The sequence below is a fragment of the Echinops telfairi genome, unplaced genomic scaffold (genome assembly GCF_000313985.2).
Source record: "Echinops telfairi isolate 266 unplaced genomic scaffold, ASM31398v2 ScPeMD7_7424;HRSCAF=8462, whole genome shotgun sequence".
Classification (NCBI taxonomy): domain Eukaryota; kingdom Metazoa; phylum Chordata; class Mammalia; order Afrosoricida; family Tenrecidae; genus Echinops; species Echinops telfairi.
The window spans coordinates 81,682,999-81,696,308 of record NW_022111324.1 but is presented as its reverse complement, the minus strand read 5'-3'; the positions used below and the strand labels follow the sequence as shown (position 1 = coordinate 81,696,308).

Sequence of the window (13,310 nt, the reverse complement as noted above, 5' to 3'; positions counted from 1 at the left end):
AGAGGGGGGATTTGGGGCAAATCTGGTTGCCCACGGGGTGAGTTCCTCACAGGACTGTGAGCTGCGTGCACACAGCAGAAAATGCCCACGACAACGCCGCTCCTGACGGAAGGGTGCGGTTCACGCCCTCCGCGTGAGGGCTCCGCGTTCTCACACCGCCGGAGAGGGGCAGGTCTCTGGCCTCAAGGGCCTGGCGGGCTTCCGGTTTGGGGGTGACGTCACAGGAAGCGAACCCACTGTAGGCTGGGTAGGAAGTCGAATCGAAGGGGAGTGCGACACAGGGCTGGGAAGGCCATTAGCCAGGTCTGCCCCGTCTCCCACGTCTTTGTGTGTGTGTGTGGACACTGGGGGAAAGCACCCGCGTTACAAAAGGTGTCGCAACGCTCTACAGTCACCAAAGCCTCTGCTGCTCCCTCCTCGGCCCGCGTGGAGTCACCGGCTTCTGGAGCCCCGAGGGCGGGAGGAAGGAGACTGACACCAGGCCGGCCTCTGTAGGCGCTGACACCGCCTAGCGGCGGAGCCGGCGCCGTTTACTGAGCGCACGCGCGCTACGCCCGCCAACCCACCTGCAAGCCCGCCTCTGCCCAGGCTTTCCAACCAGGGGAAAGGGCAGTTGGGAAGGGCCCGAGAGGAATATGGGTGGAGACCTGGCCGCTTGAGAGGCTTCTATTGGCTCGTCTTACTCCGCCCCCGATTCCGATTGGCCGAAGGTCGAGCGCACGGGCGGAGCACGCTCCAGGGCGCTGCGCGGCGTTCGGCCGGCCACTGCGGCGCAGCCAATGGGAACGGCCGGCTGAGCGGGGCCGTCCCGGCGCAGGGTCTCCCGGGCGCGTGGGAGTTGGTAAACAGATCTGGAACGCGTGCCTGCCGCCAGCACTGCTGAGGGCGCGCAGGGGCGGCGCGAAGGTGACCGTGCATTTCAGAGTCTTGCAGCGGGGTAAGATCGCTGCCCGTGGGTCTGTCGCGAATTCGGGGCGCCGCCTGGCTGTGGCCCAATCAGGGCCCACCACACACAGGGCCCTTCTTGCATTCTCTTCAACTGACAGTGTGGCTTCTCCTGGGGGAGTTTCTATTGCCTTCAGCTCAGGGGCCGTGGGCGCACCTCAGGATGCAGGGTGGGGGCTTCCGGCACTACCTCCGTGCCAACCTCAACCTGGCCAGGCCAACCTGGAGGAAAAAGCTTGGCCCGTGTGGTGCCGAGCTTTGGTTCCTTGGGAACTTCGAGGCAGCCCGGTGACCTGCCGCTCCAAAGTCCATGCTTCTTGGTCTCTAATAGAACTTTTCCTGCCTCCTGGCCCTGGATAATGGTTCTCTTCTCTCCCGGACCATGAGCAACTTTTCACTCTGACTTGGGCTCTAACTGCGCAGGCTGCAGATTAGTGCTTCAGTTTTGCTCTCTTGACCCGAGACAGCTGTTGAGTTTCACAGGTGCAGGTTTGGGGCGAACTTGGAACACGCGGTCTTTCTTGGGCTTCGCTTTCGCTTTTTTCCTTCTTCTTCCCCTCCCTTTTGGTCCGTTTTGCCGCATCTCCAAGCATTGGAGGTTTTGAGAGTGCTCTGGGCTTACCTCAAACCTTGGCTTCTCCTGGTGCACAGTGGCCACAGCCTCTTTTGCCAAACCCAGGGTCACTTCTCCGTGTGCTTGGGTTTCCCGGAGGGAATGCTGCAGGGATAGGTCTGCGTGCTGATAACCTTTATTTTAGATGAAAACCTCCTGAAGAATGAGGTTGCGTGCACCTTCCTGGCCAGGGTCAAGCCTGCAGCTCACTGGAACACCATGCTCACTTGGGCCTTGGTGACAGAGGCCTGAGGACATGCCAAGCGACCTCCTTGCCAAAGGGTTTGAGCTTGCTTTGCTGCCAGTCAGCATGCGGTAGCTGGTGACTCCAGGAGCAGCATCTTTAAGACTCAAGCAATGTGCCTTTATGTTCAGCCTGGTATCTAATGCAGACCATGTAAGATTGTTGTAATTGTCAGGCTGACCTCAGGCGATTCAAAGGAAAAGTGAACCAGGTGTCAGTACTCTCTATGATTTGTGTTTAGATGGAATTTCTCAACCTCAGGACTGCTGACTGTTGATTGTTATAGGGGACTGTCATGTGTGTTGTATGGTGTGTAGCATCATCCTTGGCCTCTACTTACTGAGCACCTTCCTCTGTGATGTGTTCATCAAAAAATGCCTCCAGATCCTGCTGAATGTAAGACTCAAAAGAGGGCCTTTTTGTGTGCTTCAAGGGTCCTTTTGGGGACTTGCTTATGAGTAGTTAGGTTTAGGCAGAAGGGCACTGTTGTCCCCTGCCCCAAACAAATAGTAGATGTCACAGAGGTTGGACTTTAAAGGTAACTCCCACCTGCCAGTGGAGACTAGGAGTCTGAACCCTGTAGACATTTATTGTGCCTTCTAGGTGCATGGCAGTGATTGGCTGGGTCCAGAGGCTAAAAGAAGTGGGAGATTGCTGGGTTTTGCATTTGGGATCCCTGGAAAACTTTGGGATCTATTCATATAAAACAATTTTGAGGTGATTTTTGTTGTTGTTTAAAGGACCAAGCAAACAACTTGAAGTTACCAGGTTTTGGCAGGAAGATTTTATCTTCATGTTTTGCTCAGGCATTTCTTGTGCAGTGTGATTCGAAGGAGAAAGTGTCTGCCTGCATTTTACGTATTCTTGAATGTCTTTACATGTGTTGCCTGCCTCTTGTATTAAATCAACTATTTGAGGGGTAATGGTGCACTATGGCCTGTGTATCATTTGCCCATTTGTTTTGTAGTTGGTCAAAGCAGGTTCATAAAGATAGTGTGCCATTTCTTTTCATGCAGAGAAAGATGCTTTCCTTCTGAGTCCAGATTTTGCCCGGAATTTATGCCACAATCAAGTCCTAAACTGATAGGGACTTGGAAAAGTGAAAAATAGTGATACGTGTGTGAGGCCTGTGCAAGGGAAACATTCCAAGCCTGTCCCGTGAAGCTCCTTTTCAGGTTTTAATTGTCGCCATGGCGAGGTAGCAGGACTTTCCTGTAACACTCTTTGGTCAGTTGCAGGGCATTCGGGGTGCCCTCTGTTGCTTTCAGAAAAGGCTCAGGACAGGGAGGCCATCTCACAAAGAGGAACTCAAAGAAGTCTTAGGAAACTCCAAATTTAGTAGGATGAGTTTCCATGAAGAGCCATGGATCCTGAGTCATTGTCTTTGTCAGTTGAAACCAGAGCTGTGTGCAAAATTAGACAGGAATATTTAGATAGAGAGTTGTCTTGATTTGACAGTACTGTCTGGAAATAGTTCTGGCATTCCTGGTGAACAACCGCCAGGACCTTGGGAGAGCCAGTGTTTAAGGAGAGCTGGCGGTCGGGTGGGGGCTGCTCAGGTCTCCCTGCTCCTTCGGGAATTGTGCAGATGGGAGGGCTGCAGTCCTGCTGACCCTGTGGCAGGGCCAGGGCATGGAGTGAAGTGCATGTGAGGAGGAGTTTGTCTGGGTACCTTGTGCACCCCAGGGGTCCACTGGTGTGCCCACTGCATGTTGTTTGTTGTGGAGTCACAAGCCTGTTGCTTAGCTTGACCTCAGCCTTTGAGGTCAGGAGATCACACAATATTGATACGGAGTACTTGAGTCCAGGCCCAATGTCCATCTGCAACCTTACTTCGTAACATACAGATAAGAGTACATAGTTCTGTACCCCTCTTGTTATATATATATATTTACATGTGTACATGCCTATATTTAGACCTCTCTAGCAGTCTGGCATTCTGTGATGCTCACCTTCCTGACATGATTGCTGAAGACAAAATGGGTGCATAAGCAAATGTGGTGAAGAAAGTTGATGGTGCCCAACTATCAAAAGATATAGCATCTGGGGTCTTAAAGACTTGAAGATAAACAAGCGGCCATCTAGCTTAGAAGCAACAAAGCCCACATGGAAGAAGCACACCAGCCTGTGTGATCATGAAGTGTTGATGGGATCAGGTATCAGGCATTTAAGACCTCGAACAAACTCATACTAAGGGTGAATAGGGTGGAGGGGCATGGAGTGGAGACCCAGTGCCCATCTGTAGACAATTGGACATCCCCTCACAGAGGTGTCACAGGGAAGAGATGAACAGGTCAGGGTGCAGTATAGCACTGATGAAACACACAATTTCCCTCTAGTTCTTTGGTGCTTCCTTCCCCCCATTATTATGACCTCAATTCTACCTTACAAATCGGATGAGACCAGAACATGCACACTGCTACAGACAAGAGCCCACAACACAGGGAATCCAGGATAGATAAACCCCTCAGGGCCAACAATGAGAGTAGAGATACCAGAAGGATTAGGGGAGTGTTGGGGGAGAAAGGGGGAATCGATCACAAAGATCAACCTAGAACCCCCTCCCAGGGTGGGGACAAACAAAGGAAAAGTGGGTGAGGGACAACGGAGAATGGTGTAAGATATGAAAATAATAACCTATGACTTATCAAGGGTTCGTGAGGGAGGGGGGGAGCGGGGAGGGAAGGGGAAGAAATGGGGAGCTGACACCGGGCTCAAGTTGGAAGAGAATTCTTTGAAAATGATGATGACAGCATATGTGTAAATGCGTTTGACACACTAGATAAATGTATGGATTGTGATAAGAGATGTAAGAGCCCCCAATAAAAGTATTTAATATATAAAAAAGGAATATTGATATGGAAATGGAGCCTGGAAATTTCTTTGATCTTCATCCTTAGGTGTAATTTCTTTTCAGTGGGTACATATTTAGAAAGATTCATGAAAGTGTTCCTCAGTGTTTTGCAGTCAAACCGCCAACATCAAATTGCAGAATCAGTTATAATATAGTGACTGATCTCTTGTTCTGAGAACAAGCCTTGGGAAATACAAATTTAGGGCAATCAAAATATCTGTAATGAAACTTTTGCCAGCTCGACGATTTTGCCACATTCCGTTTCATGATAATAGTACATTCCTCATGGTACATAACTGTCACCATTCTCCTCTTCCAAAATATTCAGCACCCTAAACAGAAACTAGTGCCCGCTAAGCAGAGACTCCCCACTGTTGACTTGCTTTTTGTTCATCCCACCCCTCCTTCATCTGCTTTGTTGAAAATGCAGGAGAGGTAGTCTCCACTGGGGGAGAGGGTTTGAACTTGGTCCAGACCTGGAAAATCCCTGGTGTTCTGAGCGGGTGGGTAGGGCCTTCCAGCTTCTGGTTCTGAAGAAAAGTCTGTTTTGGAATCATGAGTGGATCTGGTGATTTACATCCCACTGAATAAATACTGATTACCTGTCTGCTTTGAGGAACCCTGGTGGCATAGGGATTGCATGTTGGGCAGCAATCTTAGGGTCAGCAGTTCACAACTACCAACCACTCTGAGGGAGAAAGATGAGGCTTTCTAGTCCCGTGAAGAGTTAACAGTCTCGGAAACCAACCGGCGCATTTTACCCTGTCCTGTAGAGTCACCTTGAGTCGACATTAACTCGATGGCAGGGAGGTGGTTTTGTTTTTAGTTTATCTGCCTTGATCATGACATTGTGAGGTCTATAAAAGTGCCTACGACCAGCTCCCTGACCTTCGAGAACTTAAAGCATGGCTTACAGGGATGGCCTCCTTGTTGTGTGGATTAGGGGCTCTGGGGAACTGAAAGGTGGGCCTCTGAGAATAAGCAGTTTCAGCAGCAGGGCTGTGTGGGGCAGTGCTTTTCGAAGATCTGTGATGAAAGAACAAGTGTTATTCCCTGCCCCCTTGTTTGCCTTTGAAAAACAATGTAAAGTCATGACAATACAAACTTGCTATGAAAGTCAGCACTTCTAGAATCTCATTGCTGACTACATTATCTGTCTGTGAACCCCTCGTAGAATAGCCTTGGTGTAGGCAGTGGCTCCCCGAGCAGTGGGGCAGGGTAGGGAGCACAAGGGGTGTGAGGGGCTGGGCCAGGGACAGATTGGTGAGTCTTCCACTTTAGTGGAATCAGCCTCTGTGAACTGCTGTTTTGAGTGTAGCTCACACTTAATTGTGTTGTTGCCACTTGTTCTTTGGCATTTCACCTCAGGAGGAGGGTTTAGTGTGCTGCCCCTGGTAATCCAACTCCATCCAGAAAGGGGCACCTTAGCACCTGTTACTCAAGAGGGTACACCTATAGGCCAGGGGACCAGGAAGTGAAGAACGTGGACTCCCCACCCTCATGGGTACACAGTCTACTGGGGGAGACTGGTGGGCATGAGGCAACTGCCCACGACCTAGACAGGCATAAACCAACTGTTGGGGGACCCAGAGCTGGGGGCAGTGTTGCCTCTGCTGGAAGTGGGGCTTGGGAATATGGCTTCCTGCCCTGGGAGGCTTAGGAATTGGGTTCTGGGGGCTGGGCTTGGTTTCAGGCAGGGGAAGAGCTGTGTAAGCTGCAGCCTTGGCAAAGGTTTGGGGATGTGAATGTCTTGATTCTGACTGGGGCCGGGGAGGACACACTGGCTGCTGTGTGGAGAGCCTGTCTGGTCAGACGGACATGTAGGCAACACAGTGTGGTGGCTAGTGAACAATGCAGGTGGCGTGAGTCGTGGAGTGGTGTGTGTGTGGAGAGGCAGGGAAGGTAGAATGCAAGGCCTAGAACAGCAGTTCTCAACCTGTGGGTCCTGGCCCCTATCACAGGGGTCACCTGATTTGTAACAGTAGCAAAATTACAGTGATGAAGTAGCAATGAAAAAATTTTTATGGTTGGGGGTCACTACAACATGAACTGTATTAAAGGGTTGCGGCATGAGGAAGGTTGAGAACCGCTGGCCTAGAGCAGGAGACGTTCTGCAGGTAAACCTTCTAGATGAAGAGGCTGGTTGCACACAGGACTGAGATTTTAGTTTGAGGGGAGCTTGATGGTGGATTGGTGTCATTCCTTAAAGCAGGGTGCTGGGGGAAGGAGGAACTGGTTTGGGGAAGATGGTGATATTGGTTTTATACCTGATGGGGTTGAGATACTTGTGGGACTAATTTTTCTAACTTATTTTCATCCACGTATAATGGGTATATGCTCAAATTCACCCTTTTTAGTATGGAGTTCTGCACATTTGACACCTGAGGTAGCCGCTAGCACAGCCCCTTCCTCCTTCCTGCCGGGCATCACCCTGCTAGATTTTCCCAGAGGACTGTTTCCTGACTGGATGCTTGCTGAACACTCGTGGCCTTGGTGAAGCTGGGTCCTGCCGCGCTGTGGTTTCCAGGGGCTGTCTGGAAGGGGCAGTGCCCGCATTGTTCTGCACGTCATTCTTTCTAGATCCTGCTAGGAGCCCTGGTGGCATAGTGGGTTATGAGTTGGGCTGCCCACCTTAAGGTCTATAGTTCCAAACCTCTAGGGAGAAAGATGAGGCTTTCTGTTCCCGTGAAGAACCCTAGAGGGGCAGTTGCGCCCTGTCCTACAGGGTCACTGGGAGCTGGAATCCCTGACCAGCAGTGAGTTGGTAGTTCCTGCTAAACACCAGTTTCGAACAGTGCTCTGTGTGACCGTCGCACTCAGTGAGCTCCTGGCCCTGTCCTGAGCGCAGGGATGGAGGTCCTCATGTCATTTGTCTCGCTCTTGGGGAGGAAGCGCAGAAATGCAGGCTCATGGAGGGCAACCTGCATCTGGGCCCTTTCTGTCTGTCCCCAGTATGCTCCCTGGGTGTCTGGAGTGTCAGGGCCGGGTGGCAGTACGTTTGCCATCCCCTGGGCTGCTCAGGGGTCATGACACTGTTTTACACAAAAAGAAAATTTAGGATCAAATCTGAAGCCCAGGGGTAGTGCAGTGTTTGTTGTCAGCCTGGTGCATTTTTTGCGTGGCACAGGTCCTGGCTCCAGGACAATGAAGGTAAGGATCAAGCCCCCATAGCCTGCAGGTCGCTACTCTTGACAGGTGTTGGCACAAACATCAGCATTCTCGTGTTTGTCACTCTTCTGAACGTGTGGACAGCAAGCACCTGGTGGAGCAGGGGGCGGGGCCCAGTGGTAATGGGTCAGGCCGGCTGAGGCTCGTGCTCAAGCTTGCACGTAGTTCGTGTGTCTGAGCCGGGCAGATGCGTCTTCTGAAGAACAACTGCCTGTGGACTTTTCCTGCTCCTCTTTCCTGTCACTCTTTCTCAGAGGCAAGGAGTAGAGTGACAGGGAAGGAACAGCGCCACGTGATGGTGTCTGTATATTTCCCTGGTGCTCACAGCACGTACCCGTACACGTGCACCCCCCCCTACCCCCCCACGCTATGGTTGATTTGGTTCTGGGTTCTGGAGGAAGGTAGAGAGCACCAAGGTAGAGACTCCCACTTGTAGTATAAGGTGGGACGAGCTGGCCCCCCAGCACTACCCATGGGTTCAGTAAGCACCATTGTATGGTTGAGAGAGAGAGATAGAGATAGAGATAAAATATTATATAATATAATATAAAATTATATAATAATATATTATTATATTATATATATATTATATTAAAGTCATATATATATAATATTAAAGTCATCAAGAGCATGAGAGATAGAAGAGATATTACAATGATGCAGTCAGACACATTACATGGTAGCATTGCTCACCTCGGACCCGCTTGGTGATCCACGTGGAGAGAGGGGGAAGGGAAGGAGGACAGGAAAGGGAACAAGGGAGAGAGGTGAGGGAGAGACTGGCGAGAGAGAGCTCTCTATTGCTAACCCAGGCCTATATACCCTTTGGGGGCGTGCAAGCCCACTAATTACAAGTAAAGTCATACGTCACAGGAAGGGATTGCACTATAGGTTATACAGCAGTGAGAGGGTGGTCTAGACATACACACAATAGGAAGGGGAGGGATTGGGGGTATACATGTGACAAGATGGGCGGATCCTAGATTTAGGATGGCAGCTTAACTTTGACCTATTCTCTGGATCTCCATAGGAACCATTATCAGTAGGGTGTGAACCCCACCTACAGGAACCAAATAGATGTGACTGCATGCAACCCTGTCCACTGTCTTTAACAGCAGGGACTGGCCCACTGCAGTCTGGCAACTGATCGCCCTCAGGGGGGGAATGCTGCAAGCATCTGACCTCCCCCCACAAGTCCCCCTTTTATTTTATATATAAAATTCAAAAGCCACATGGGCGACATGGTTATTTTCTATACATTAAATGCTGTCAAGGCAAAACATTTTGAATCCAGGTGCTGGGGGTAAAGTGCCCTTATGCCCATCTGCTATTGGAGGAAGGTATGAGAGAGATTGGATACCGCGGAGGGAAGAAATAGAGCCAAATAGGAATGTCTGCTATAGGGAGAGTGAATCAACCATGTGCTCACTTTAAGGTAGCACAGCTTTAAGGGAGAAACTGTGGAAACGATAGACAACCGCAGGAACATGTACCTGGACTATATCTCCAACTACCAGAGTGGAGGTCTTCCAGCCATGGAATACTACTCTTCCAGATTCCCTCCGTACCAGTCAGGGAATAAGTCCCAGTTTTATTTCCTTACAGTGCTAGTATCCCACACCCACTGCTATTAGACTTTTGGCATGGAAAATGTAGAGCTGGATAAGAGAGGTCTCCTCTCACTAGGAACTTACCATCCAGGTTGGGACTGGTACATATGATTACCAGACAGCGCCTTGACTGTAGAAGAGTATTTCCCAGGGTGGGCAAAAGAGCAGAGGCCATGTACTCAGCATTTCTTTTGGACTCTTGGGCACCCAGAGGTGCTCTTCAGTTGGGGGTCCCTGCCTTTGCCTTTTATTTATGTCTGGGACACAACTGGGTCTAGAACAAGCTTTGTCTAATGAATGGGTGGGGTGGCAGGTGCGGAGGTGCATGGGCACATGGCTCGGTGTGAGCCTGGCTATGCTTCCCTGCAGTGGTCTATTGAAAATCGCGTTGACTTGGGCCAGGTTTGGATGTGCTTGTCTCTGGTCTTCCCGGGTGGTCGGAGGGAAGAGCTTGAGCCTGGAGTCAGAAGGCATGGATGGGGAGCCGTGGGATTTGGGGAAGAATACTTACCCTTGCCGAACATCTGTGAATGGGGATTACAGTTACTCACAGGGACGTCCTAAGGATTAGCAGTAATATAGAGTGACAGGCACACAGAAGGGGCATAATACTTAGTAGCCATCCTTATTATTACTCTTTCACTGAAATACTGAATCCGAAGTGAAAGTTTTGGAAACATGACTGTGAAAACGAGCTAGCTGTGTTTTTAAAGGAGGGTCTCTGTGTGGGCGTCTTGTACAGTGCGTGGAATGTAAAACGTGCTCGGTAATTGTGTGAATGTTAAACCTTCTTGGGAGAGAGGCACGTGGGAGAATGGGACATATTTACGTTGAGAGTTGACAGAACTCTTTGTGACCAAGCTTTAGAATGTCTTTTTGTCTTCTCTGTGCAGTACTCCAGAACCTAACAGTGCTTAGCACCCAGTGCAGTTTGCGGAGCTCACCTTAGAGGGATCGTCTGAAAATTATTCTAGGAAATAGTTCTTGACCCCAATCCAATGATTTACCTTTTTATAAAATAGTCGCGTATTAGTTTCCTGTTGCTACTGTAAGATGGTTCTTTTACAACCCTGGAGCTCAGCAGTTCAAAATGGCTCTCCCTGTGCTACAATCCAGGTGCAGCTTCTAGAGGTCGCTTGCATTCCTTGATTTGTGGCTCATTATGTGTGATTGTGTCTTTTTAGCCTCTGCTCCTGTTGCACGCCTCCTCTTCCTAATGCTGAGCCTCTTGTCTCATTATAAAGGGCCTGGTGAACACACTGGGCTCACCTGAGTAATAGCCCATTTCGAAATCTAACTTAATCATATCTGTAAAGTCCCTTTTCACTATAGTCACAGGTTCCGGGGATTAGGATGTGGCTTCTTTAAACTCAAGCCCACTACCTTTGATTGTGACTCACAGCGACCCTAGATGGCAGAGTAGCACTGCCCCATAGCCTTTCCCAGTCTGTAAAATCCTACCTGTATGACAGCATAGAACTGCCCCATAGCCACTCAACTCTAAATTGTTATGGAAGCATACTTCCACATCTTTCTCCCACGGAGTGTCTAGCTGTTGGGTTCAAATCACCAACATGTGGTTAATAACCGAGAGCTTTGAACTACTGTGAAACTAGGGTTCCTTGCACTCACACTTGTAATTTGTGTGGGGCTGGGGTAGGGGAAGATTTAGGATCATTAGAGATGAGAGCCTGCCCACAAAGAGTTTATAATTTGAGGAGAAAAGACCAACCAACTCATACACACTCATAGTGACACTGTAGCATAGAGTAGACTGTGCCATAGGGTTTCCGAGGCCATCAATCTTTATGGAAGCAGACTGCCTCCTCTTTCTCCCTTGGCGAGACTGGTGGGTTTGAACCAATGACCTGTTAGTAGTCCAACTTAACCCACTGTGCCACCAGGGATCCCGGAGAGAAGGCTGTGTAAAAAGATAATTACAAAACAGGGCAGGGTCTGGTCAGCATGGGCAGGTGTAGAACAACTACATGTAATAGAGTCATGTCAAGCCTATATAGTCTTGAATCTGTATAGTACTTATAAACACTTCAAGGTGTTTATAAGTGTATATTCAAGCAGGAACATTGAGGACTTACTCATAATTTCCAGGTCAGAAAGCAAGTGATAGAATATAGGATGGTCAATAAAAGGCTGGAGCTGCCCAGCTGGCAGGGGCAGAGCAGATTCCCATGCCGAGGCTTACCCTCTGCCGGTGTGAAGATGGAAGAGCCCTGGAAGTAGAACCAGGTGGACTAGAGTGGTGATCATATGGCACAAGTGTAAGCAGGGGCTGGAATGGAGCAGGGCAGGGAGAGAGGGACTAGAAGGGGTTTTGGGGCCTGATTGTGAGGCCTTGAACCCCAGGCTCAGGCATTTGGACTTGCTTCTGCAGACTGTGAGGAGCCATTTGATGACAGTGAGTTTTAGGAAGAGGAAGCTGGCGGCTTGGAGCTTGAGTGGCTAGCTTGTTGGAGTCAGGGGTGTTTACCCCACTGCCCCTCCTCCCCTATGGGAGAAGGACAGGTTATCTCTTTCCTTAACACAGTCAGCGTCGGAAACGCACAGAGGCGGCTCTGTCCTGTCCTGTAGGGTTGCTGTGAGTCGGCATCGCCTCGATGGCAGTGGGTGTCACCCCTCCTGCCCTATTTCCTCCTTAAGAGTGGCGTGGACTCTGGCAGCTAGCTGATGGTGGTGCCCCATGCAGCGTGCTCAGTGACAGCTAAATAAACCCGCAGACGCCCTCCCCTGACGCTCGGCCTTCCTGAGTCACGTGCGTACTTGCTGAGCAGGGAGTGCTGGAGACAAACATAAAAAGAGGCTCCAGTCTCGCCACGTCTGAACCTCTCTTTTGGTAAAGAGTCCCAGTCTTGGGAACCCACGGGGCAGTTCTACCCTGCCGGATAGGGTGGCTGTGCGTTGGACTCGATCTGATGCAGTCAGTCTGTTTGGATTTTGTTGTGTGGCAAGTACTGCCCTTACTGCTAGAGTGTGAGTTATCTAATTAATTCCTCTCAGCAACAGATGTGGAAAAAGGCATCAAGATAGGCGGAAGTGACTAGCATTTCATAGGCAGAGTTGGGATTTGAACTCAGGTCAACCAACTCCAGAGCGTCTTAACCAAGTCACCAGTGTCACTTCCTGAACACAACATTAAAGAAAATTGGGTTTTTTTTGGAATTATCTATTTTACTAGTCTGATCACACATGGTCCAAGAATATTCAAATAGTAAACCAAATATAATCAGATGTTAAAGACTAGTCTTCAAACAACATAGCCAATGATGCCTTGCTTGCCTATGATTTCGCCAATATAAAACCACATCCACTTTGGTGGCCGCGAAACCATTCGACAGAGCTTCCTTAACAGTGAGTGACTAGCCCGAGCACCACTGAGGGTTTTTTTTCAGGCTCCAATTAGGTGCAGGGACTCGGCCGGGTGTGGAGGAACCAGCGTGGTGGAGGAACCACCGTGGCATAGTGCCAAAGTGTGGCCAGTTGAGCCTTCGAATAAGTCCCAGCAGCACTTACCATCGCCGGAGCCTTCTCCACCAGGTTACGGATGAATTGGGCTGTGGCTCTAGGAGAGAGAGCCCGTGGCCTGCAACGGCTGGCTGAATGTCACTACCGGGCAGAAGCTTTAAAATGTTCTCAGCAGCAAACTTCAGCGAGTATTTAGGTAGAAAGTGGAATGACTTTCAGGCCTTTTTGTAATTGTTAGGTTTGCTTATCAGCTGGGGCTGCCTGCACACCTGTGGGGCTCCGCCACGCAGCTTAGCAGGGTGTCCGGCCTGGGCGCAGCACTGATTCCTCTCTGGGCCATCCTCAGAGGTGGAGCTTCCTTTCTACTGCTGTTCCATCACGGCTAGCACTCCCCCC

The 13,310-nt window shown here is 50.0% G+C and overlaps 1 protein-coding gene across 1 annotated transcript in view; it reads left to right on the top strand.

The window, feature by feature from the left end:
- Window positions 1–837: 837 nt before the first annotated feature.
- The window catches only part of COQ8A (coenzyme Q8A), a 39,662-nt gene continuing 27,189 nt past the window's right edge, over window positions 838–13,310 (top strand). The window contains exon 1 of the mRNA XM_004699967.2: window positions 838–937. The gene's annotated coding sequence lies outside the window, so the exon portion shown is untranslated. The remainder of the gene's footprint in view (window positions 938–13,310) is intronic.